At 40.6% G+C, this 24,980-nt stretch overlaps 1 protein-coding gene across 4 annotated transcripts in view; it reads right to left on the bottom strand.

Moving 5' to 3' along the window:
* GAB2 (GRB2 associated binding protein 2) overlaps positions 1-24,980 on the bottom strand; it is a 184,563-nt gene that overhangs the window by 103,599 nt on the left and 55,984 nt on the right. The gene's annotated exons all lie outside the window — the stretch shown is intronic.

The following is a 24,980-nucleotide window of genomic DNA, read 5'->3' as shown; positions in this document are numbered from 1 at the left end:
GTGAGAGGAGAACTAGAATGAACTCCTGTATCTTTCAGCCCTGAAAGTTTATGATGCTAGATTTCTAAGAACTCTATCTATGCTCATATGCACCTTCTTCCTGACCACAGAAACTACTACCAACCTAAAGCGTGCGATTTCTAAGAATCTTACATGACTTAGCAACACCCTGACAACCACCACACTGTCAGCAGTCAAGAGATATAGAGATTATACTTAGAGGATGATTTTACCAGAAAACATGAGATGAAATAATGCCATGCATAAAAAAGAAAATCCACAATTGCCTATTCCTATGAACTTTAGTAGTAAATTATCCCTAAACCATTTTTGTTCATTTATTTTTAAACACTGTATTTTTGAAGTAACATGGCTCGAGAATCAAGAGGTCTAAAATAGCAAACAGAAAAAAGTCTCCCTCCACCCTAACCCCAGCCATCCTGTTCTCTGCTTTGTAGAGATAGCCATTGTTACGAGTTTCTTGTGTTTCATTTCAGAGATATTTTACGTATGCAACAGTAAATATATATAATATTTCCCTTTTTAAATACAAATGGTCGCATAGTATGATTCAGTATCATTACAGATAGTGTAACTGAGGCTCACTTTTTTCCACTTAAATTATATCTTGGAGCTTATTCCATACCAGTGCCCAAAGAGCTTCTTCATTTCTTTTTATGGAAAATGCTTCCAACCTTGTGAGATAGTCAGAACAGGTGTTATTTTCAGGTAAATGTCTTATTTAAAATCATCACAACTGAATTCCCTGGTGGTCCAGTGGTTAGGATGCTGCACTGTCACTGCTGAGGGTGCAGGTTCGACCCCTGGTTGAGGAACTAAGATCCCACAAGCTCTTCAGTGCGGCCCAAAATATTTTGTTTTTAAATTAAATAATCACAGCTTGATGCCAGAGGAGGGCTAGCGAACACAGATACCATGCAAATGAAAAAATTACTTAAGTTCATGCTGATAAACTTTTAGGGGGATTTTGTTTTTGCATTAATTTGGTTTTCCTTAGAAAATGAAATGATACATCATGGTCACAGGTCAGTAACAGTAGTAAACTCTATTGAATCAAGTTTGTACAATTTTTTTCTGTAGGTTAAAAAAAGTCTAGATGCAGAGCAAAAACGTGAAATTGTGGTCATGAAAGTGCTCTGAATGGCTTTCCTATAGGAAAAGAAATTGTTACTTTAAATTAGCTTTGTCTTATTCCAAAAAAGATTCAGGCTATTATTATTATTTGTCTGTGGAGGTGTCTACATTCTGCTATGAGCTTCTTGAGTTGCCTGAGCTTCTTGAGAGTAACAGTTTGTCCATCTCTGTATTCTCAGCTACAGACAAAGACACAAACATAGACTAGGACCTCAGTGATCCTTGTTGAATAGATGAAACGATATTATAGAGAATGTTTAAATCACCTGAGAACTCAGTTTGCTACCCTGAAACATGTCTGAAGAAGACGTAGTTCTGGCCCAATGAGATGAAGACTAAGGAGAAATTGAATAGAAATTTATTTGGGCAGAGACTCAGTCTATGCTCTTTAACCACAGCAGGTAAGTCACCACCTTTGCCTAAGCTCAAGATCCTTGCTACTAAGCCCAAATGCCTCATGTCCATTATTCAATACAATTCTACAAGTATGTACTGAGCATCTGTGCTGGGTACACAGTGGGAACTCAGTAAATCTATATCTGGGTCAATTTTTAATCCTTATGTTATCATCACTTCTATACACATCTAATTCCCATAACAGACTGTAAACAACTTTAAGGGATCATGTTTTAATCATCTTTGTATCTCAATACGGAATGGGCCTGCTGGCACTCAAAAGTCTAATATATAAACAGAATAGGGACCCGTGTTCCTGATGCTGGGAACCAGGGTGAGGGGTGCGGGTAGGGGAGAGGTAAGTGATCAAAGGATGCTTCGAGTGAAAGTAATAATATCTGAGAGGAGTCTTAAAGGATAAAGAAATATTCCCAAAAGCAAATTCTGAGAACAAGAGATGAAGGATGGAAGAAAGAAAAAATACTCTGGACATAAAGGGGAAGCCATCATCATCAAAATGCATGGAGGAAGCAATATTCATGAAGTGTTCAGGAAACAATTTACAACTGAGTGTTTCTAGAGCCTAGAGGCTCCCAGGAAAAGATGAGAATGAAAAAGTAGGTTGAGTCCCAGTCACAGCGGGTCTTCGATCATTTAAGAAAAAGAATGGTGAGGCCCAAAATTTTGAGTAGAAAGAATATGATATAAAGGAAACAATTCAGGATTCAAGGGTAAAACAGAGCTGGGATTATATCCTAAACTCTTAATCACTAGCAGTGTGACTCTGGAGAAGTAATTTAATCCCTTTGACCTTTAGTACTTCCTCTATAAGGTGGGCATAATATGTATCTTAACTAGATTGAAACAAAGAAGAAATGGATGTTAAAGAGCTTTATAAACCAGCAAGGGCAACATAAACATTAATTGCTGTTATAATCATAAGTTGTGCTTTGGGAAAAAGTCTTACAGTCTTGTTGAGGATTTGCTGGAGGTGAGAGGAAAGCCTAGAAGTAGAAAACATAGAAAGTGGTTTTGGTGGAGGGATCATTTGCTAGTGCAGATGAATACAGAAGCCCTATTTCTTCACCTGCAGACCCAAGGACCTGACCCTGAACTCTTCCTTGGGCAAGACTCTCAGGAACGGAGGACGGATACACTTATCAACTACTAGGCATTCATGATTCCAGCTTATTGGACAAAACAAAGCCTGGGTCAATAATTTCAGTGGGATGACAAAAACAATTTCCTGTTGCAGGGAATTTATTGGTAGCACTGCATTTGCAGTCTTTCCAAACAGCAATTCATTAAGCAATCAGCCAGAAACATTAAGCCAAAGGGGGCCTTAAAAAGGACATTAACTGTAAGATGTTAATAATAGGGGAAACTGGGTGTAGGTATATGGGAACTCTCTGTACTATCTTCTCAATTTTTCTGTAAATCTAAAACTGTTTGAGGAAGTTAAAGTCTATTTTTTAAAAGTAGATTACAGATTCAGAGTAGACTTTCTTTCATAATAGCCAAAAACTGGAAATAATCCAGGTATCCATCCATAGGGAAATAGATAAATTGTGGTACATACATGCGATGAAATACTACTCAGCAATAAAACGGAATGGGCTATTAAACAACATGGACGGGTTTCAAAAGTATTATGCTGAGTGACAGAAGCTATACATAAAAAAGCACATACTATAAGATTCCATTTTGTGAAATTCTAAAACAGGCAAAAATAATTTATGGTGGGAAGAAAATATCAGAATGATGGCTGTTTTTGGAGGGTGGGGGTAGGAACTGTCCAGGAAGGGGCGCGAGGAAGCTTTCTGGGATGATGATAATGTTTTAGAGCTTTACAGGTGCTTGAGTTACACAGGTCTATGTCTTTGTCAAATCTCAGAGAACACTCACTTAAGATTTGTGCATTTCACTCTGTAAATTTTACCTTAAAGAAAAATGCTGGACAAATACTGGACTCCAGTGAATGAGTTAATGATATGCATGATGAAATATTTAGGGAGAAATACAATGATGCTTGCAATTTATTTTAAATGCTTTAAAAAATAAGATGAATAATGGATGGACAAAGGGATGGATAGATGGATAGGTTTGTGATACAGCAGGGGTCCGCGGCCTGTTAGGAACCGGGCCGCACAGCAGGAGGTGAGCGGCTGGCAAGTGAGTGAAGCTTCATCTGCCCATGGCTCGCATTACTGCCTGAACAATCCCCCCCCCCCCCGACTCCCCAGTCCGTGGAAAAATTGTCTTCCACGATACCGGTCCCTGGTGCCAAAAAAGTTGGGGCCCGCTGTGATACAGCAAGTGTTGTAAAATATTAACGGTGGAATCTGGATGGTGGATACGTGGGTATACACTGTAAAATTCTTTGAACTTTGCTGTATGTTTGAAAATTTTCATTAAAAAATTTTGGGAAAAGTAAAGAAAATTTTGGGGTCTTGTGTCTGGGTTGGGTGATTGGGAGAAAGAGATTATATTTAAGCTTATCGGGCCAGGCTTGTAGGATCCGAAAATTAATAAAAATCCTTTACACCTAACTATCTGTTTGTCTGTCTGTCTATCTATCTATCTATCTATCTATCTATCTATCTATCTATCTATCTATCTACACCAGGTCTTAGTTGTGGCATGTGGGATCTTCGCTGCTGTGTGCGGGATCTTTAGTTGAGGCACATGGGATCTTTTTTTTCAGTTGCGGCATGCGAATCTTCAGTTGTGCCATGTGGGATCTAGTTCCCTGAGCAGGGATGGAACCCAGGCCCCCTGCATTGGGAGCGCAGAGTCTTAGCCACTGGTCTACCAGGGAAGTCCCTACACTTAACTCTTTACATGAATACAGACAGCCTTTTCATATTTATCCTCGTTTTATCCCCCAATCTGATTTATGTACCTCTCACCCGTGTTCTTGAGGATATCTTCATTTTAGCATTTGTCATCATTTTCTAACTGTTTTCATCCTGTGCCACCCTACTAGACTACCGAGAACTCCTTGAAAGCAGGGCCTTGCCTTTCTTTTTTTGACTTGGCGTGCCCTTTGCCTAGCATAGTATCTGACATACACAGAGGGCATTCATCCCAACATTTGTTGGGTACATCCCATGAGTTACAAGGAGAGCTGGCTGGGTCAGTCAGGCTCTTTTAAAGGCCACGGGGAAATATGGAAGATTTCCCATAGAGACATCTGATCCAAACCATATTCTATGGAAGTGACTGCACTTGGAAGGAATCAACTAGGTGCAGAGGAACCTGTTTGTGTTTCCTCATTTAGCTTTTATCCTGACATATTGCAACCCGAAATACTTTCTAGATGAAACTAGTGTGGTATATACTGTAGGTTGGCTCACTCCACTTCCACCCCCCTCCCCTTCTAGTTGGAAACAGTGGAAAACTAAAAAATCACCTTTACCAGATTTGCTTGCAGTTAATCTACCAATTATGTGTATTCACACAAGACAGGTAAGCTGGAAGTGAGGTGAAGACCATTTTCCTGCTCTCGTGGCTGTTTCTTGTTTCTTCTGGCAAGCAGATATGTAGATATGAAAGGGTTTATGCAGCTGAGGCATTTTCCAGCTTCCTGAGTGCCACGCGGCATTTGCAGCAGTAGCTTCTCAAGTCTGACCTCCTAAGTGTTAGATCACAGCTACGGAGTGTGTGTGTGGGGTGAGTTAACTGATCACTTCAGTGGTATTCTGGGGGTGGGGAGGGAGTAAGTATCATTCGTGGAACATACAGCTTTAGTTTTTCCTACCATTTGGTAAGCATTTAATCCCTTGTATTACATTCCTTCCTGTTCAAAGTATCTGGAGTGGTTTCCATCTCTTGCACTTATCCCTGGGTATAAAAATCAAGAACTAAGTTTGAGTGACTAAGGGCAGACCCCTGTGGATGGGAAAGGGGTTGCATTTCTGAGTTTTTCACAAAGAGTACCTATCCAAGTAATTGTTGAACCCTACCTTATACCAAACCCTGGGCTAGTGGCTGGCCTCAAGAGACAGTGGTTAGCTTCAGATGGAAGAGCCAAGCTACCATGTCAAAGAAGAGGTCACAGTGATGGATGTTTGAGAGAAGGAGGGAATGGTCAGAATGAGAGGTCAGGTGAACTGGGTGGCTTTAGAGGAGAGAGAAAATGCTTATGCTCAGACCTCAAACCAAATTACTAAAAAGTTTAGCATTTTATGCATAGCATGTTCATCTCCATTATCTCCGTTAACACCCCTTCTGACCCCCACCCCCTTTTCGGGGGTTAACATTTGAGTGTTTTCTATGTGGCAGGAACTTACATACATTTTCTCATTTAAACTCCGTAACACCCTAAGAGGTGGGAGCTATTATTAGCTCCCTGACTTGCCTGAGGTCTCACAGTTATTAAAGAGCAGAGCCAGCACTCAAACTCGAATCTTTTGATCCGAATCCTACATTCTTAAGGGATCACAAAGCCAGAATTTCAGTTCCTCAGAAGACATAACATGTTTAGAAACTAACATTGTACAAATATGAGGAATTGTTATCCTTATCACAGAAAACGTCTTTCTGCAAGTTTGAGGTCTTCAAGGTAAGAGGAACAGCGTCCATGCTGTTTGGGTCCTGGAAAGGGATTAGAGAGGTCTAGGCTGGCTCAAATCAGGCCACGCCTAGACCTGATTTGTTTTAATCAGGACAAAGCGGGTGAGGGGCAGAGAAGGAAAACCAGTTGCTGCCACACATGCCTCCTCCCTAAGGCAGCCCTTTATCTCCTACTCCACTGTTTACAGCTCGGAGGACACCATCCAGACCTAGCAGATGAAAGTATCCACTGGGAAGGGGAAAAGCACACATGCCTCCTCCTCATACAAAGGGACATTTGTGCCAGGCGGTCTAAGAGGCTGACACACACCAAGGGTTTGCCCCTCCTCCTTTCACCCCTAGAAACAGACAAGAAAGGCAGCTTTCTGGTATCCACAAAGCAGGGAGGCTGTGTCAGGGAAGAGAACACACACTCTCCAAAACTGCTGACTTGATTCATCCTCAACGGACACAAGGCGGAGAGGAAGACTTCAGGAAACGGGCAGATTATGTCCAAGAAAAGATTTCCTGCAAGCAGTTAACGGGAAACTTACATGAAAAGCGGGGACTAAAAATACACAGGCCATTGGAAGCTAGTGGCGAGGGCCCCAGGGCCCTTAGTTCTTCGAGAAGTGTCTGAGGAAGATACCAGCTTGGAACTCTGCCCCCTCCCCCCTCCGCTGCCCCCAACACACACACAACCAACCTAGTGAGACCCACTTAGCATTGGCTTTATTCCCTAGAAAAGCTCATGAGGCACCTGGTGTGATTTAAACTCCAATCTAACATTTATCCAATCCTCACTGTGTTCTAGGCTCTCTATTCTTGTAAGTCATTACAGCACAGAAGGCAAGGGCCCTAGAGCCTTAGATACACAGAGATTGACTCAAATGATGAGAGAAGTGGATAGGTAGTATAAGTGATATCCTATGTCTATGTGAATTTCGATGATCAAGGAATAAACCTCACAATTTAAGACTTAGGAAGATTTAAAGGGTTGGGAAACCTGCATAGAGGTGCAGGAGATTTATTTGCACTTGAAGACCTTTGTAATGACAAATCAAAGCTTGGCTTGAACAGTGAGGAAACTAAAATGCAACTTGAGGAAACCAAAAATTAGCTATTAGGGAGTACTGTTTGTTTGATTTTGAGACAGAACTTTTCTGTAGATGTTTTAAAGCAGAAGCAGGCCCGTGGAGTTCTCTCCGTGCCCTAGGGCCTGAGCAGAAATTTGAAGATGGAGTTTGTGTTCAGAGCGTTCTCTTTCCCCTCCTCTTATACTTCTAGAAGCCTAATTTTGCCAACTATTTATTGAGCCCCAACAGTAGAGTACCCCCTACAGCACTGAACAACAACAGATCAAGAATCTCACAGTTTAAAAGTTAAAAACACGTTCTACAAATACCAGAGGGAGGAGGGCAGTGCTGGGCTGCCTAGGACCCTGGCATCGCTTTTGAAGGCCTTATCACCCTGCTGCCCCATTAATACACTCCTCCTAATTGAGCAATGTATAAGTCCTCATACCCCGAAATTTCAGGCCCCAATTACAAAAGGAAAATCTTATCACCAGTCATCCTTCAAACACACAAACACATACACTAAGTTTTTCTTCCAAGTTTATAATAAATCATTTGAAGCCAAAAATCTTTCAGTGTCATATTTTTATACCTAATGGGAGCCAGATGTGAAGGTACATTGGAAAACAAAACGTAGGTGGTCCTACGTGATTAGCATCTAGGGAGGCTGGGCTGGGAGAACAGAAAGTTGTTTTTGTTTTATTTTTTTTAAACCAAGGATGATCTAAGATTTCTTTTGTTGTAAAATCCCCTGGATGCCTTTGTGGTTGCTGCACTGGAGGCAGCCGAGCACTCCTTCTTTCCTGAATGCTGCTCCCAAATCCTTTGGATTATCTGACACCACAGCTTCCTGCATCTCTGTGCTCCTTTTCAGTCTTATGGGGATCCTTTCCAGATCTATGAGCCACAGGATTTCATCCTTAGCTGCCTCTTCTCTTACTCTCTATACCCCTTGGTAGTTTAAATTCCTCTCATTGCACAGAGTTCTCCTAGACTTAACCTCTCCAGACTATACTTAAGGAGCTATTGGGCAGCCATGAGTAGAACTGACACCTTCACCTCCGTTTGATACCTTCTTCCACTTCTTTGTATCGGAAGGAAAGGGAAATAATTAACTGGCACCCCAAATCTCTTAAGCCTTGGTGAACTGCTTTATTACGTAAATAGATAATGAGGATTTTGTGTTTTGTCTATGTATGTCTGCACATTAAGTTTATTTCATAACTTGGAAGTAGAGGTACTGCAGCTGTCATGTCATTTGCTATATCTAAACAACAAGCATCATCAAACAGTGAAAACTGGACAGGAATAAAAAAATATGGGAAAATCAAGTGGCCAAAGGGTACGAGGAACATGATGTTAGGAAATTCTTGGTTTTTGTACCATCAGAAACAAAACAAACAACAAATTGGATCAGTGATTCACACAAATTAAACTAAAATCTGTCAGCAACTACTTTCTATTCCTAAAATCAGAGTCATGGTAAAGAGAAGAGAGCCACTGGATTCAAGTGCTCAGGAATCTGGCTGTTGATACTCTGGCATCACTTCTGAAGACTATAGCACTAGCCGAGAACAATGCTGAAAGAACACTGGGCTGGGCAATGGGGTTCTCCAGCTAGCTTTGCTACCGAATACTCCTTGCTAAACATTCGCTTAATATTTTCAACTTCCAAGATCCTTACACATTCTTAGCATTTGGTCTCAGCCAAAGATCAGATAATGATTCATACATCACTGGAGATTTCAGTCAATGGGTTTGACTTCCGCACCCAATACTATTTGCCTCTTACGTCAACTCGCCCAAAAGATGTAAGGACGGTGGTGGAGTGTGCAAAAGGCACCAAAGAAGCTAACCTGTAATGGTTTCCTTTTGGTTGCAGGCTCACAGATGGCAGTGAGGGAGCAGGGCCCTAATAGAAAGTAGGGCAAAATTCCTCATAGCCAAGTCAGAGTCAAGACTTAGTTAAGAAGAGGCTGGAGAGTCATAACATGATAAAGTGGACAGGAATGATATGCTTCCTCCCCTGACAATCCATACTGCTCTCTTAGGAGAAAAAGAGCAAGAAGCGAGAGGCAAGTTGGAGAAAGAATGGTGGAGGTTTGAGCAAAAGAAGATAAAATTCTCCCCCCACTGAAAAGCATAATTCTAATCATTTCCCATCCCTACACTATATCAAATCCAGCTAACGGTGAGAAACAGAAAATGTTCTGTCAGTAAATGAAGAGTAATCGAGTTCCTCCCCACGTTCCAGAGGGCACATTCTATGCAAACCTTGAAATTAAGGAGCTCAAAACCTAGCTAAGAAGCCATGTGTATTTTAAAAATATAAGTAGCAAGTAAACATTATAAGTCATAAGTGACATTAGGAGTTTAGAGCAGTGCTTTAAACTGCTGTGCTTCTGGGTGGTCTAGGAAGGCTTTGTAAAGCGACAGACCTGGAGCTGGGACAGGTCAATGTGAAGGCTTGAACTATGCTGTCCTTCCTGGTTGACCTCGCTTCTTTGGATCAATCTTCAGGGAACTTCTAAATATGCAATAACAACAAGAACCACCAACAAAGTCCTTACACAAGTAAGTAAAGGTACTTCGTAAAATGTAAAATGTTAAATATCATATCACTTGAATCTTCAGAAGAGTATGTCACCATCAGCATCGTAACAGCATTTAACACATGCAAACTATTATACAGAGGATAGAGAAAAAAGGTCCTATTGTAGCACAGGGAACTATATTCACTATCCTGTGATAAACTATCATGGAAAAGAATATGAAAAAAGTATATTTATAACTGAGTCACTTTGCTGTACAGCAGAAATGAACACAACATCGTAAACCAACTATACTTCAATAAAATTTAAAAAAATAACACCATTTAACATTAACTGAATGTTAATTCAACAGGCACTGCACTGTTGACTGGAAAACATAATACCCATTTACAGTCTCTGTCTTCTTTCATTACAGAGTCTAGAAAAGCAGGACGTTTGTTTGTTTTCCTAGGTTTCCTTCTAACTGTATGTATCTATGTGTCACAATTCTGGACAATTAGACATAAGGAGATATCTGCTGAGGGCTCCTGAGAAAGCTTTTGACTTTCTTGCTACCATGAGGTTGAAAGCCAACACATCATGGATGGCTGAATGGGAAGATACACAGAATAAACACCCTTGATCACAACACTGAGTCTCTAAACCAAAGGCAGCAACTGCTTATTCTAGACTTACAACGTGATAATGTCATTTAAACCACTATCAGTCAGCTTAATGAACTGAAAATATTCCTGACATAAATACTTACCATGTGCTTAGCCAAGGTTATAGAGTAGGTAGGTGACAGAAACAGAATTCAAGCCCATGTCTGACAGACCCACAGCCCTGACTCTGTTTTTTTCCTAAACATCTTTATTGGAGTATAACTGCTTTACAATGTTGTGTTAGTTCCTGCTGTATGACAAAGTGAATCAGCTATATGTACACATAATATCCCCATATCCCCTCCCTCTTGCGTCTCCCTCCCACCCTCTCTATCCCACCCCTCTAGGTGGTCACAAAGCACCGATCTGATCTCCCTGTGCTATGCAGCTGCTTCCCACTAGCTATCTATTTTACATTTGGTAGTGTATATATGTCAATGCTACTCTCTCACTTCATTCCGGCTTACCCTTCCCCCTCCCTGTGTCCTCAAGTCCATTCTCTATGTCTGTGTCTTTATTCCTGTCCTGTCCCTAGGTTCATCAGAACCTTATTATTTTTTTTTTTTTTTAGATTCCATATATATGTATTACCATATGGTATTTGTTTTTCTCCTTCTGTCTTACTTCACTCTGTATGACAGACTCTAGGTCCATTCACCTCACTACAAATAACTCAATTTTGTTTCTTTTTTATGGCTGAGTAATATTCCATTGTATATATGTGCCACATCTTCTTTATCCATTCATCTGTCAATGGACACATGGTTGCTTCCATGTCCTGGCTATTGTAAATAGTCAAAGCCCTGACTCTTAACCACTACATTAAGAAGGGTGTATGTAGTGTTATGAAAACTTGGGTCTCCTAATGACCAATCCTATGTTTGTTTTGGTGGGAGGGATTAGTCATCCTATGATGGTCACAACCATTCTCATCATAAAACTTTATATTCTGGGCATATCTTAATAATATATTCCAAAGAACAATGACACTAATTTCACAGGGGCAAAGGGATTCAACTTATTGATTTATTATCAGTTACCTTCTCCTGATTCCCTTCTTGACAAGTCTATGACCCTCTTCTTTCACTCTGAATTTCTTGCACATTTGAAAACCAGAAAAACTTAACATTTACCTGCGGAAATTTTCCATTTTCTCTTTCTGTTTTTCTGCACCCATTTGGACTTTCAAGATGGCCACAAATGAGTTCTGCACAAATGAGTTCTGCCCTTGTCTTTTATACAATAGACAGGTATCATTTCAACAAACTAGGTATCTTATGACACATAAAAATAAACAGCAGACTGTTTCTGGAGGGTCCCTTACCCCCTTACAATAGAGCAAACTGGAATATCATTCAGAAGTATTTCAAAGCCTAAAGCAACACTGGGCTGAGGGCGACAGTGATCAGCTGTTGGCAGCTGTTTGGGTTTTCATGGCTTTACTCTCAAGTGAAATGTACTCCTGCTCTGTGGTTATGACTGGCCATTACATAGGAGGATTAATGGGGCTGCTCTGGGCCATGATGTAAAGCTTAAGATATGTTCTTTATGTGGATCCCTAAGAGCAGACATCCTCTCTGCAAAGCTGACAGGTCGCCTTCCTCAACCAATTAGCTAATTGTGTGAAATCACTCCTCACAGATCAAGAAGCGCTGTCTTGTGGATGAACTCAGTTCATGCAAAAAGCAAGAGCCTCTGTTTCCTTTTGAAGACCCTACTCGACTCTAAGGCCCTTTCCATCTACAAAATCCTAAATTCTACAAATGTGAACAACCAGCTCCAGTGAACGAATCCTTCCGGCTTTATGGCAAATGAGTGCTTTTTTGACTACAGGTTTTTTGTTTTTTGTTTTTTAAAGAAAAAATTGGTTTTTTTAAAATGTAGCTTCCGGACTGTACCAGGTGTGAAATGGTAAATCAAAGCACAAGCAGTGGTGTTGGACATCCTTTGTTGTTTCCCTCAAATCTTGCCAGACTTGTATCTTCCTGGATGTTTTCTAGTCTGCTGACCAAGCCAGGTCTTCTCAGAAAATCTACAGACTGACTGCTCAATTCTAATCAAAACATAGGATCACATTCTAAAAGTTCAGGGCTACCTGGAAGATTGGTAGCTGGTTCTCACTACATAAAGAAGAGTGAGTGGCCCCTTTTTTGTGGCTAATACTAGGAACTGGAAACAACCTCCATCTCTGGCCTACTGGGAGAAGATGGGCCGAGAATCAGTCACCTTGCATTGAGTGACAACACACCCTTATTTACACTATTTGCATACTATCTCTCACTGACCCTTATTTTCCTGCTTCCAAAGACAGTGCTATTTTATTCAGGTATCGACCCTTTCCTGTGCCATTCCCCCTACTACTTAGATGTGTTTCTTCAAAAGTCTAAAATCCCACAAGCAAAGCATAGAAAAAGAGGGAAAGCCCAAACCTCTTGCAACCGAGAATATTGGGAACACTTTACTGGAGATGTAATATAAGAGCTAAATTAAGGATGGACAGAGTTTTAATAAACAGAGATGGGGGAAGGAGTAAAAGGAAGTTCCCCAGGAAAGGGAGAATGGAAAGAGTACATATCATGTAATAGATACCATGCTTTCACATAAATTCTCATCTATACCTTATAATAGACGATGCTGGAAAAGGCAGGTAATATAATTCTCTCAAGACCTTTCGACAGTTTAAGAAATTTGACCCAGGTTACAGAGCGAATAAGAAGTGAATCAAGGTCTCAAACCCAGATCTAGCTCCAAATCCTCTCTTTCCCCCACCACACTGATGAGCAATGGCATGGAGGTGGGAAAGGACAAGGCTCATTTAGGGAATGGGAACTAAGCCAATACAATAGGCAAGGGTGTAGCAGCTTCTGTGTATATGCTCTTTGGGAGTCACCACTTAAAGAAAAGAGCCCCAAGAGGCAGACCCCACTAGTGCTATCAGGTGTAACCACAGTGAAACTGTTGAGCATTTTGACAAGATCAATCAGAATAGATAGTAAGTCATATCTTTGAAGAAACCAGAATAGATGGTAAGTCATATCTTTGAAGAAACCATCAGTAGTCCTAGAGCTGATGACCCTTGTTCAGGACCATGACGGTTGCTTCTTTCATCATCTCCACTTGGCAGCATATTCAACTTGAACCTAAATACTATCTGAGCCTTGATCCCACTGTGTACTAGTGATCCAGCTCATATACACAAGGCAGTGATTATTCAAAGGGACTACATGGGCATCTCCTGACATACCTGCATTTCGAATACATATATGGATTCCCCCCAAATACCTCATGGTATTTTTCCATTTACCAACATTATCCCTTTTCCTATTTCTCTGTTCACAGGCTCTAAAATAAGGCCTAAACCATAGCAGGTGCTTCCTAAAAGTTTACTGAAAAAATGATACATAACAGATATTCAATAAATGTCGAGTGAATAAATGAAGTGGACGTTTCTGTTAGAAGTGGATGAGAGACGTTAGGCCATAGACTCAAGGTTAGAGTACTGGGGTACAATGTAAAGTAAGATGGTAAATACAAGCTAGAGCCACCAGACAGGCTGCGGGGGGTGGGGGGGGGGGTCTGGTGAAAGCCAAGCACAGGAATTTGACTTCATTTTATAGGCACCAAAAAAGAGAATCCTGAATGTTGCTGAGGATAAAAAAAATCTTGGGCATGATGGTAGGGAGGGAGGGGGGTGGTATACCCCAAAATGATTCCAGATTTTCAGTTAACAGCCTGAAGATACCAAACAACTGTTGAGAAGACAGTGAACCCCCTGAAGGGAGAGGGTCAGAAAGATGTATAGAAAGCAGAATCCTTGTCCTTGTTTCACAAAGTTCCTCACCTTTTCCCGATGATAGCAAAGGTCTAATTCTTCGCTCACTATTCTCTCTCTATTGCCACCTTACCCGTTGTCTCAGTTATTCTTCTCTTCAGGAATCCTCTGACCACTCCTCAAAATTCCTGATGCAAGTTATTTGATTGGGTAAGTGTAATGTGTCATAGCCTCAGAACTGTTTAAAATGCCTCAGAATTTCCAACCTCCGTGGGAGAGAAAGGCCAGTGTAAATATATCGTGTTCCCATCCCTATGGACAAGACAAACTTCGCCTACTCAGTTCTGGTCGGAGCCAAAACTCAGTGAAGTGATTTCTTTCAGCCTACCCTACTAAAGCACAGCAAAAATAAATGTAAGGAGTATCTCACTGTGTGGCCCATGCAAGTAAGTATGATCAGAGAAATAAAAATGTCTACCTACATTTTGTTTTCCTTGCCTTCTGCCTATACTCTAGTGAACGCTATTAACTGATTTGCCCAGAACTCACCCCTGTGCCTTTGCTCAAGATCATCCTCACACCTCCTGTACCCACACCTCACTCTCTGATTGTGCTGAAATTATGCTCCTCCTTTAGGGACTACTCTGGTGGTCCAGTGGTTAAGACTCTGCCTTTCCAATGCAGGGGGCATGGGTCTGATCCCTGGTCAGGGAACTATGAAATTATGCTCCTCCTTCAAGGCTACCTTGAATGCTACCTCCTCGATGCTGTTTTCTTTTATCTTTTAAATGAAATGCAAAGCCTTCTGCATTTAAACCCCTTTAACACCTTATCTACTACAGAAAGACTTCTGAGATAGTTTCTCATGAATACTTCTCATCTCCAGTTCTAATCCCTTCATAAGACATTAGTTTTGAGGCCAGGGACTATGTCATTTGGACATTCCCCATCATTCCCAGTGCAGCGTCTGTACTTAGTACAAGTAGGAGGCTATCAAATACTTGCTGAAATAAACTAATGAAATTATTACTTTCAATGAGCTTTCATATACATTACTTCAGGGCATGATTATCCCTATTTTACAAATAGGAAAATGAAGGCTCATAAAAGTTAAGTGATTCAGAAAACAGACCATGCTTTCCACAGAAGCTGAGATAAAAGGCCCACACAGAGGATGCAGATTGAATCTGGGCACTTCTTGGATAACTGCTCCCACCTTTTATTGAATAACCCACTGAGAACATAAACTGGTACATTTTGGGGGAATAAATCTGTTGACATGTATATCAAGAGTCATAAAGAAATTCATACAACCTGAACCAGTATGTCTATTTCCAGAAATCCATCTTAATATCTAGAGATGTGGACAGACTTACGCATGAAGATGACCACTGTACTAATTGTTCAAAATAATGATAAAATCTGTAAAATCTTCTGTTTTCCAATTGACAGACTGAAAATAAGTTTATATCTCTTTCTTCCCAAATCCCAAAGATGTGACAAAGTAGTACAAAGGGATTAAATTAATACCTGTGGTTAGGGTGGGGAAAGAGAAATAAAGGGACAAAAGAACCTGACCAGAAATTTTTAACACTTTTCAAAAGATGGAAAGTAGAGGTACCTACACATAACCCAAGTGAAGGAAGTCAGGCAAAGGAACATGGGAAAAAACTGCATGCAGTATCCAGTGCTGCTCCTTGATGAGGCTGGAAAAAGTGTCATGTTGAAGATTAGAGCAGCACCGTCCAACAGAAATGTAATGTGAGTCACGTACATAATCTTGAAATTTATTTTTACATTTAAAAAGTAAAAGTAAGTAGGTGAAATTAATTTTAATACTATATCCAAAATATCATCATTTTAACACATAAGCAACATAAAATGATTTTGGGGGGTTGTTTTTCTTTGAAATCTGATGTGTATTTTACATTTACAGCACATTTTAATTCAGATGAGCCAGGTTTCAAGTGCTCACCAGCTCACACTTGGCTACTGGCTACCGTAATCCATAGTGCAGAATTAGAGGATAAGGAGAACAAGGTCAGGAAGAGGAGCAGAAATCAAAATGATTAACTGCAGCGTTGTCTAAAGAACCATCTGGGCAAAACAGTTTAGATATGCAAGGACTTAGAAAATTTAACTCCTATGCATTCTTTCTGAAAAAACTACCAAGGATACCTTAAAGCAAAAGGAAAAAGAATTTTGAGAAAGAAGATGACATGGGGGGCAAGAAAGGAGATTTAATCCAGGACTTCAGTAAAATGGTAGCAGGCCTTGAAAGTAGAAACAGAACTCTCTGGACTTAGAGAAGAATGTGTCAAGATGCAAGTCATTTCCCTGCAACAAACAGTATGATTAAGAAGCTAAATGATAGTAGTCATAAGGTAAAGGCAGATGCTTCTTTCTTCAGTCCGGAAAAAAAAAAGGCAATTAGAAACTCCAAGGAAAACAAAAAGAAAAGACCAGGTATAAATATGAAGCAAAGAAAATGTGGCAAGCGATGTAATGTAGAAAGAGAATCTATTTGATCTTGATGTTTGGAATATTCTCCTTTAAATGTCACAGGTTTAGTATCATTGAACCTTATTTTCTTCCTATGAATCAAATCATGCAACTCAGCTCTGTTGTGATATGTACATAACTGTAATATTGCAAAGGATATACACTAGTTGTTAATTCTTAGAATCAATCTACAGGTAAAACTCAACACTTACTTATTTTATAGACCTGAATGTAAATATTATTTAGCTATACAATACATACCTTAAGATATGAAGGGACTAATTTTCTCATCTTACCTGTTGGAGAGTCAAAATATTCTGTATACAGTTAGAGAAGGAAAAACAGAATTTTAGGCCTAAGCGGTAAGCTGCACGTGACAAGTTTGACTAAGGGGCTTTAATGATTCGATGATGCCTGTTTCCTTACCTAAGAAAACTAAGGCTCCAGTGTCCTAGTGGTACAAAGTGGTTTTACGAGTGAGTCACACTGCAACCATTAAATGATCCTCAGAGTTTACAATAAGTGTTTTTAAGCTTAAAGTGTTAAGTGAAATAGACTGTATCCAAAATTGTAGAGACAGTACGAAGCCTAGGCAAATGGAAGGAAATCCAAGCTACATTTACGTATAAGGAGAGATTTAGGTTAGAGTTAAGTAATCACCAGACTTCTAAGAGGCAATCCTGAAGAGGCATGGGAATCTAGTTGAGGAGACAAAAGTGGTACAAGGAATAGTCAAAGTTAAGTGTTAGGCCACTGGTACTACCTCTGATCTCTCTCTGTAATCATTCCCTCTTTCCCAAAACACAGTTTGTCCCCATTATATATTCACAAATTTAGATTATCAAGGCTACCTGAATGATTTAGGATGGCCAAGGAACCATCAAACTAGGCAGAATAGTCAAGGAAGGCTTTTTTTTAATTGAAATATAGTTGCTGTACAATGTTACAGGTGTACAATATAGTGATTCACAATTTTTAAAGGTTCTACTCCAGTATTATAAAATATTGGCTACATTCCCTGTGCTGTACAATATATCCTTATAGTTTATTTTATACCTAAAACTTTGTACCTCTTAGTCCCCTGTGCCTATATTGCCCCTTCCTGCTTCCTTCTCCCCATTGGTAACTGCTAGTTTGTTCTCTCTGTGAGACCACTTTTTTTTTGTTATATTCACTAGTTTGCTGTATTTTTCAGATTCCACATGTAAGTAATACCAAACAGTATTTGCCTTTCTCTGTCTGATTTATTTCACTTAGCATAATGCACTCCAAGTCCACCCATATTGCTGCAAATGGCAAAATTTCATTCTTTTTTATGGCTAAGTAGTATTCCATTATGTGTGTCTATATATATATATATACCACATCTTCTTTATCCATTCATCTGTTGATGGACACTTAGGTTGCTTCCTTATCTTGGCAATTGTAAATAATGCTGCTATGAACACTGGGGTACATGTACCTTTTAGAATTAGTGTCTTTGTTTTTTTCAGACATATACCCAGGAGTGGAATTGCTGGGTCGCATGGTAGTTCTGTTTCTAGGTTTCTGAGACACCTCCATCCTGCTTTCCACAGTGGTTGCATAAATTGACATTCCCACCAACAGTGTATGAAGGTCAAGGGAGGCTTCTTGGAAGAGCTAAGCCCTGAACTATATCTCAAAGGATATGTAGGTTTGAACATGGTAATCGTGGAGACCACACAATCCTTAATGGTTGCAAAGGGGAAGCAGAAACCAGCCCCCAGACTGAACTGCAAAGGAGACTCCCATGGAAGAGAGGAAAATGAGGCCACCTAGAAGGCACGGTAACCAGATGGTACTGAGAGACACTGACTCGTTCTCATTCCACCATCAACACAGAGATGAATGTTTTTCAGGGCTGTATTTAAGAAGATGGAGGTATAGCTCCCAAATATGTAAACTGGGTTCCCTCCTTCCTCCCATCAACCTATACTTGATCCTCTCTGTATCAGACAGATTGTCTTTTCTCCTCTACTCCTCTTGCAACTCACATTTCTCTCCATAAGTTAAGTTTCTCACTAGCAAACAATCAGACCAAAGACGGAAGAGTTTGCTTCCAGAGACTAGGACAATCTAACAGGTGGAATGACTACAATGTTTTACCCTCCATGGCTGGACTTTGAAACTAGACTGCCCAGCTCAGCCAAAGAGAAAGCAGTATATCTGTTATTAAATAGGGTTCTGTACTCAAAAAACATCCTTTATAAGTCTCAAACACCCCTGCTTTGTACTTTCTAGGAGCTGGGATTCAAACCTACAAACTTCTCACTCCAAAGTTCCATGCTCTTCTCCCTATACCATACTGCCTCATAGAAAGTAAGGAAGAAGAGGGTGTGAATTTACCAAAGCTAAAGTGTTGCAAAGCAAGAACCCAGAGGTACAGCCTGTTATCTTTACATTCCCTCCAGCATTTTTTAAAAGAAACAAAACAGTCCTGCTAACTAAGACTCAGAGATTCCTCGAAGATGACAAAAGTGAACAGCCTTAAACAGACTTTTCTTTAAAGGGCGGGAGGGCACATTAAATATCAGAGGATGGGGGACTTCTCTCACATGATTCTGTCCTGGCTGAAAGGAAGTTTCAGAGAAAAGACTATTTACCCAGCAAGACCACAGTATCTAAGAGATTCCAGAAGGCGGTAGTGAGTTAGAGAGAGGGAAAGAATGGAGGCTGACTCACTATTTGTTTTCCAAAAATAAAAACTCAAACCAAACACAGTGAGACTCAGCCATCCAGCTGGGTACTCCAAGGATTAACTGTCTGTGTGGCCAGGCACTTAACTTCATATTTCTGATGGACCAGCTATAAAATGGAAAAAGAACTCAGAATAAGGCTTCTTGTCAGGAGAGCACCAAGAAAATTGTATTTACAGCTTCTGAAATACAAACCAGCGCAAATGGTCTGACATGGAACCCCTGGATTCCCTAGGTCCCAACGTCCTTGCTGTGAATAATGTCATAAGGTCAGGCTAGGGATATGAATGTCCTCAGAATGGCAGTGCCACCTCATGTTTTTATATCCTCTTCACAGGTTACAGCTGGACATTTAAAAATATAGATTCTAATTCAATGTTGAAAACAAAATGCCTGCATAACAGAGTGGAAAGCATATGGGCTTTGGTGTTACGTAATCCTGGGCTTGAATCTTGGTTGTATGACTTGAACAGGTTACTTAGTATTTCTGAGACTTCTTTTCCTCATCATTAAAATGGGGATAATTATCTATCTTAGAACATTTATTTATTGAGAATTAAAGTTCCTGATACATAAGATACTCAAAAGATAACTTCCATATTAACCCTTACCTCACACCACGTACAAAAATTAACTTAAAATGGATCACAGATATAAGTGTAGAAGCTCCTAGAAGAAAATATAAGAGAAAAGTTCTTGTGACCTTGAGGTAAACAAACAAACAAAAAATCAATCATAAAAGAAAGACAGACAAAACAGACCATCAAATTTCAAAACTTTTGCTCCCCAAATGGGACCATTAAAAAAATGAAAAGGCAAGCCAGCCTGGGAGAAAACATTCACGTGTTTTCACAGAAAGAAAAACCTCACAAAAAACAAAAAAAAAACAAAAAAAAACCCTCACATATTTCTATCTTACAAAAAGCTGGTATCCAAACCGTGTTTAAAAACTCATAAGCTCAATAACAAGAAGATAAACTATACCATTTTAAAAATAGGCAAAAGATTTGAAAAGGGACTACACAAAAGAAGCTAGACCAGTTATCACCCAAAAAGATTATTAGATATCAGGGAAATGCAAATTAAAACCACAATGAAATACTGTTACCTATAAACCCATCAGAACGGCTAAAATTAAAAAGACTGACCATACTAAGTGTTGGTGAGGATGTCAAGCATCTGAAATCACACACATATACTGTCGGTGGGAATGTAAAATGGAACAGACAGTTTGGAAAACAGGTGGGCAGTTGTTAAAAAAGTTTAACAAACAACTACCATAGGACCCAGCCATTCGCATCCAGGGTATTTACCCAGGAGAAGTAAAAATATATGCCCACACGAAGATGTGCAAATGAATGCTCATGTCAGCTTTGTGTAAAATAGCCCAAAACTGCAAACAACCCAAATGTCCATCAACAGGCGGTAGAGCTATACAATGGAATAGAACTCAGTGACAAAACAGATGTATGCAACAACATGGACACATCTAAAAAATCATTATGCTGAGTGAAGGAAGCCAGACAAAACATGTACAAACTGTATGCATCTATTCATAAAATGCAAACTAATTTATAGTGACAAGAGATGACACCTTGCCTGGGGCAGAGGGCAAAGGAAAGGAAAGAACATGAAGAGATGAGGAACCTTTGGGGGCTGACACAGATGTTCTGTATCTTGACTGTAGGAGTAACTTCACGGGTATAGACAACTGTCACACTCACTGAATTTAGACAGATTCAGTTCACTGTGTGTAAATTATCCCTTATAGTTGATACGGAAAAAAAAAAACCAAATGCACTTTGCTACTCCTACTGCCACTAGAATCAAGTTAGAAAGTTACTACTGCCTACCTCATGGCCACAGGGAAAATGAAAACTGTACACAAGTTGCTGAGGAAAGGGGCGGTTCTGCAGAAACCTTTCTATTTATTGAAGATCAATCAGGTGTTTGGCAATGTGCTAGGCGTTTTATGCACATTACCTTATTTAATTCTAACAAATTTGATGAGATAGGCTCTAATATCTCTATTACAGATGAGGAAACAGGCTCAGAAGGATCTCATCAAAAGCCACCCAGATGGTAAATGGTAGGTTTGGATTCAATGATGGATCTGGAATCAGACCGGGTAAGCTTGACTTCAAAAGACAATGCTATTATTTCCTACAATGCTTAGGGCATCCTCAGGAAGGCAAAGCCCTGATGGCCCAAAGACAGGAAGAGTTCCTGGAGATTTTCTTCATCAGGATTGGCAAATCCTCTCAAGTCTTTCTCAAAGGGGAGGGAGGGTGGGAGGTGAGGTACGAAGGAGAATCCTCTCCCTCAGCTCCAGCATCTGCTGGTATTTTGTTAACTCCTGGCTCCTCCATACTCACCCACCCACTGGTTTCCCAGAGAAAAAAAGCCAAAATATCTTGGCTGAAGAGAATGGGTCACAGATGACAGAGGTAAAAAAACAATACATGAAGTTCTGTAATAAGCGTTTTAAAAGCAAAAACAAATGGCACACTTCCTTGTTCTGCATTTTCCTTGTTCTCTTGGAGTTGTCCATCTTAAACATTCTTCTGTCTACATTTTCATTCATCACAATGGAAAAAGTGAGGCCAATGGGTCATGCTGAATGTTTAAATAAATTTACAGTCTTCCTATCTCAGACCGGCGGTAGCCCAGCTCCCCTGAAGCTAGGCCAACAGATCAAGGAGAGGGTGGCTTGAGATGCAGACAGTGGGCCACAGAGAGAAAATATGGGAAACTCAGATCTGGAGGGGTAGTTCAGGATAGGGACCAACTCTGAGCACAGAGCGCACAGACCTGGGTTCTGGGATTAACACCGTCTAATCATCTGTGAGACTTTGGCAAGTCACCTTCTCTCTCTGAGCCTCAGAAGATTAGATTGGTCATGTTTTTCAACTTGAACAAAAGCCCTCCGTTTATAACCAAAAATAATCTTTCCCCTAAGCCCTTAAGATTCTCATGCACTTCCTCTTTGAGAATTGCTCTGTTGCCTCTTTATTCCCCCAGCAGCCAAGCTTTACTTTCTGAAATCTGTACTACAAAAACAGGCAGCTTTTCATTGTATCAGAATACATTACGATACCAAATTAAAAAATTTTAAAGTATATACAAACGTACACTGAAATTCTGTCATAATCCTGACTGTGTGTTATTGAGAGTCAGGGATTAAACGTCCTAATTAATGCAAATCGTAGTGTTCTGGGTTGTTCCTCATTTCCATTCCTGAATTTAGCATCCTGATTTAGCATGAACTGTAATGAACAATTTTACCAAAGTTCCTTTGCTCCCTCTTCACACATGTTAAGAATTCATTCACCACAGGGATGTGTGCTTTTGTGATCGCTTAACTAGAGCCTCCTCCCCCAAACTGGATTCTGCCAAACTGTTTCTGGTAAGCAGCTTTGGAAAGTAAAAACTCCCTAGACGCTCTGGACAGGGTGTGAGAGGAAGACACACAACCCAGCAGGGGAACTGAAACATTCCCCCTTGCGTCCACTTCTGTCCTGGGAGGATGGGGGGAGGGAAGCTGCAGAAGAAGCTTTTAGAGGAAACAGACTTGCAGGACTTTTGCTGCAAACAATTGGGTACTGTATCCAGCTGTTGACTAAGGCAACTAAAACCACCAGAAAACAAGCAGGTCAGAGTTCTTAGTCCTGAAACAAGAAAGTACTACACTTCTGTTTCACATGTTACAGCCTAGAACCTGTATTCTAGCTGCTGTCTCTGGAGCTCAATGCCAGTGTTGGAAGGCACCTTTGACATCATTAAGCCAGTGTCCCCCCACCCCCTTTTTAAAGAAGTGGAACCATTTATTTCTACATACAAAATTTTATGCAGAACCATGATATATAAAAACAAACAAAAGCAGAATTACTCTGGGGGGTAGGGGGACACAGGTGGAGAGCTCTGCCTGCTCAGCTGCCATCATCGCTTTCATCAGGCACCTCTTTGGATTCCCAGGGCCATAAGGACCACTATTAGGTCCACTGATGTGTGTTGAGTTGTGTGTGATTGGTAGGTCTCTTGATTTGTGGAGTTGACAGATAAAAACATAGATGACCATGCCTTTAATCTGATTCAGTAGGCTGGCGGGGGGGGGTGCACTCTGCTTTTTTTCTTGCATCTTCTCCTTCAATGATCTCATTAACTCCCAGTGCTTCCCTTACCATTTCTACATGGAAGACTCAAATTGTACATTTTTAGACATGATCTCTCTACTGAGCAAAGCAGATTGTCTGAAGCATACTGATGGGAGGAGGCAAGCAGGGATCTAGGCATGTAGATAGGAATCTGAAGTCTGGAAGCAGAATCCAATATTCTGGACGAGGTCTCCGGTTCTAAGAGAATTAGTAAGAGCAAAAGAGTAATGGGACTGTCTAAAGCATCAAGGCAGGGACTTGGTCAAAGGAACACTTTTTGGGCAAAAGTCCTTTTTAGAATTGGGGGTCAAAGTCAGAGGGGGACTAGCTTTCAGGCTTGACTTGAGGCCAACTTCTAGAGGCTTGGATCAGGTTCTTAAATTCTACCCCACTCACCCCCATTATGAGCAGAACTGCTTCACAGACCTGTCATAAGGTCTGAGACGACAGAGCCAAGTAAACCTTCACAGCTGAGAAAATCCAGCTCCTACTTGTCTAGCAAGTTAAAAGCATGTGATGAGATGAAAAGATGCAGAACAGATGTTCCTAACCTTTTTCGGGTCACTCACTGAGACAGATGCAGATCCCTATCAACCCAATATCCATTTTTCTCTTTATCCCTGTTATAAAACTAACATTTTGTTCAGTGAACTGGTAGAGACCCTATGGTCTCAGGGAAGGGAATCCCCCTCCCATTCATCCCCAGGAGTTGAATCACAACTGGTCTAAAGCAATTATGCAAATCCATTCCCCTTTGCCAGGAATGCTCTAAAGGCGGGCATGTCATCTAGTTCTGACAAAACAAAAACAAAAAACCCAGAAGAGGTTTTCTGGGGAGGGAAAGTGCTTGGTTTTCTTGGTGACATGCTTGAGCCACTGAAAGAATCCTGAAACTTCCTGCCTCTCAGTCTGCTAAATGAACACCAATGTCCTTGTGATTTAAGTCACTATTACTGAGATTTTCTGTTAACTGCAGCTAAAAGTTTTCCTGACTGATCTGCTGACCCACTTGAAAACCAGACTTAAACTATGGGCCCTGGGACTTCCCTGGTGACACAGTGGTTAAGAATCCACCTGCCAAAGCAGAGGACACGGGTTTGATCCCTGGTCCGGGAAGATCCCACTGCCGCAGAGCAACTCAGCCCGTGCGCCACAACTACTGAGCCCATATGCCACAACTACTGAAGCCCACGCACCTAGAGCCCGTGCTCCACAACAAAGAGAAGCCTCCACAATGAGAAGCACATGCACCGCAGCGAAGAGTAGCCCCCGCTCGTCACAACTAGAGAAAAGCCCATGTGGAACAACGAAGACCCAACGCAGCCAAAAATAAATAAATAAAAAATAAAGTAAACTATGGGCCCTATACCCTGTAACCTTCATTATGTGGATATATACACTGTTTTACCTTCCACTTTTCCATTAGGAGGTTTACAGATTTTAGGTCAAGAACCCTTA

Source organism: Tursiops truncatus, chromosome 8, assembly GCF_011762595.2.
Source record: "Tursiops truncatus isolate mTurTru1 chromosome 8, mTurTru1.mat.Y, whole genome shotgun sequence".
Taxonomy (NCBI): domain Eukaryota; kingdom Metazoa; phylum Chordata; class Mammalia; order Artiodactyla; family Delphinidae; genus Tursiops; species Tursiops truncatus.
This window is presented reverse-complemented; position numbering and strand designations above follow the sequence as displayed.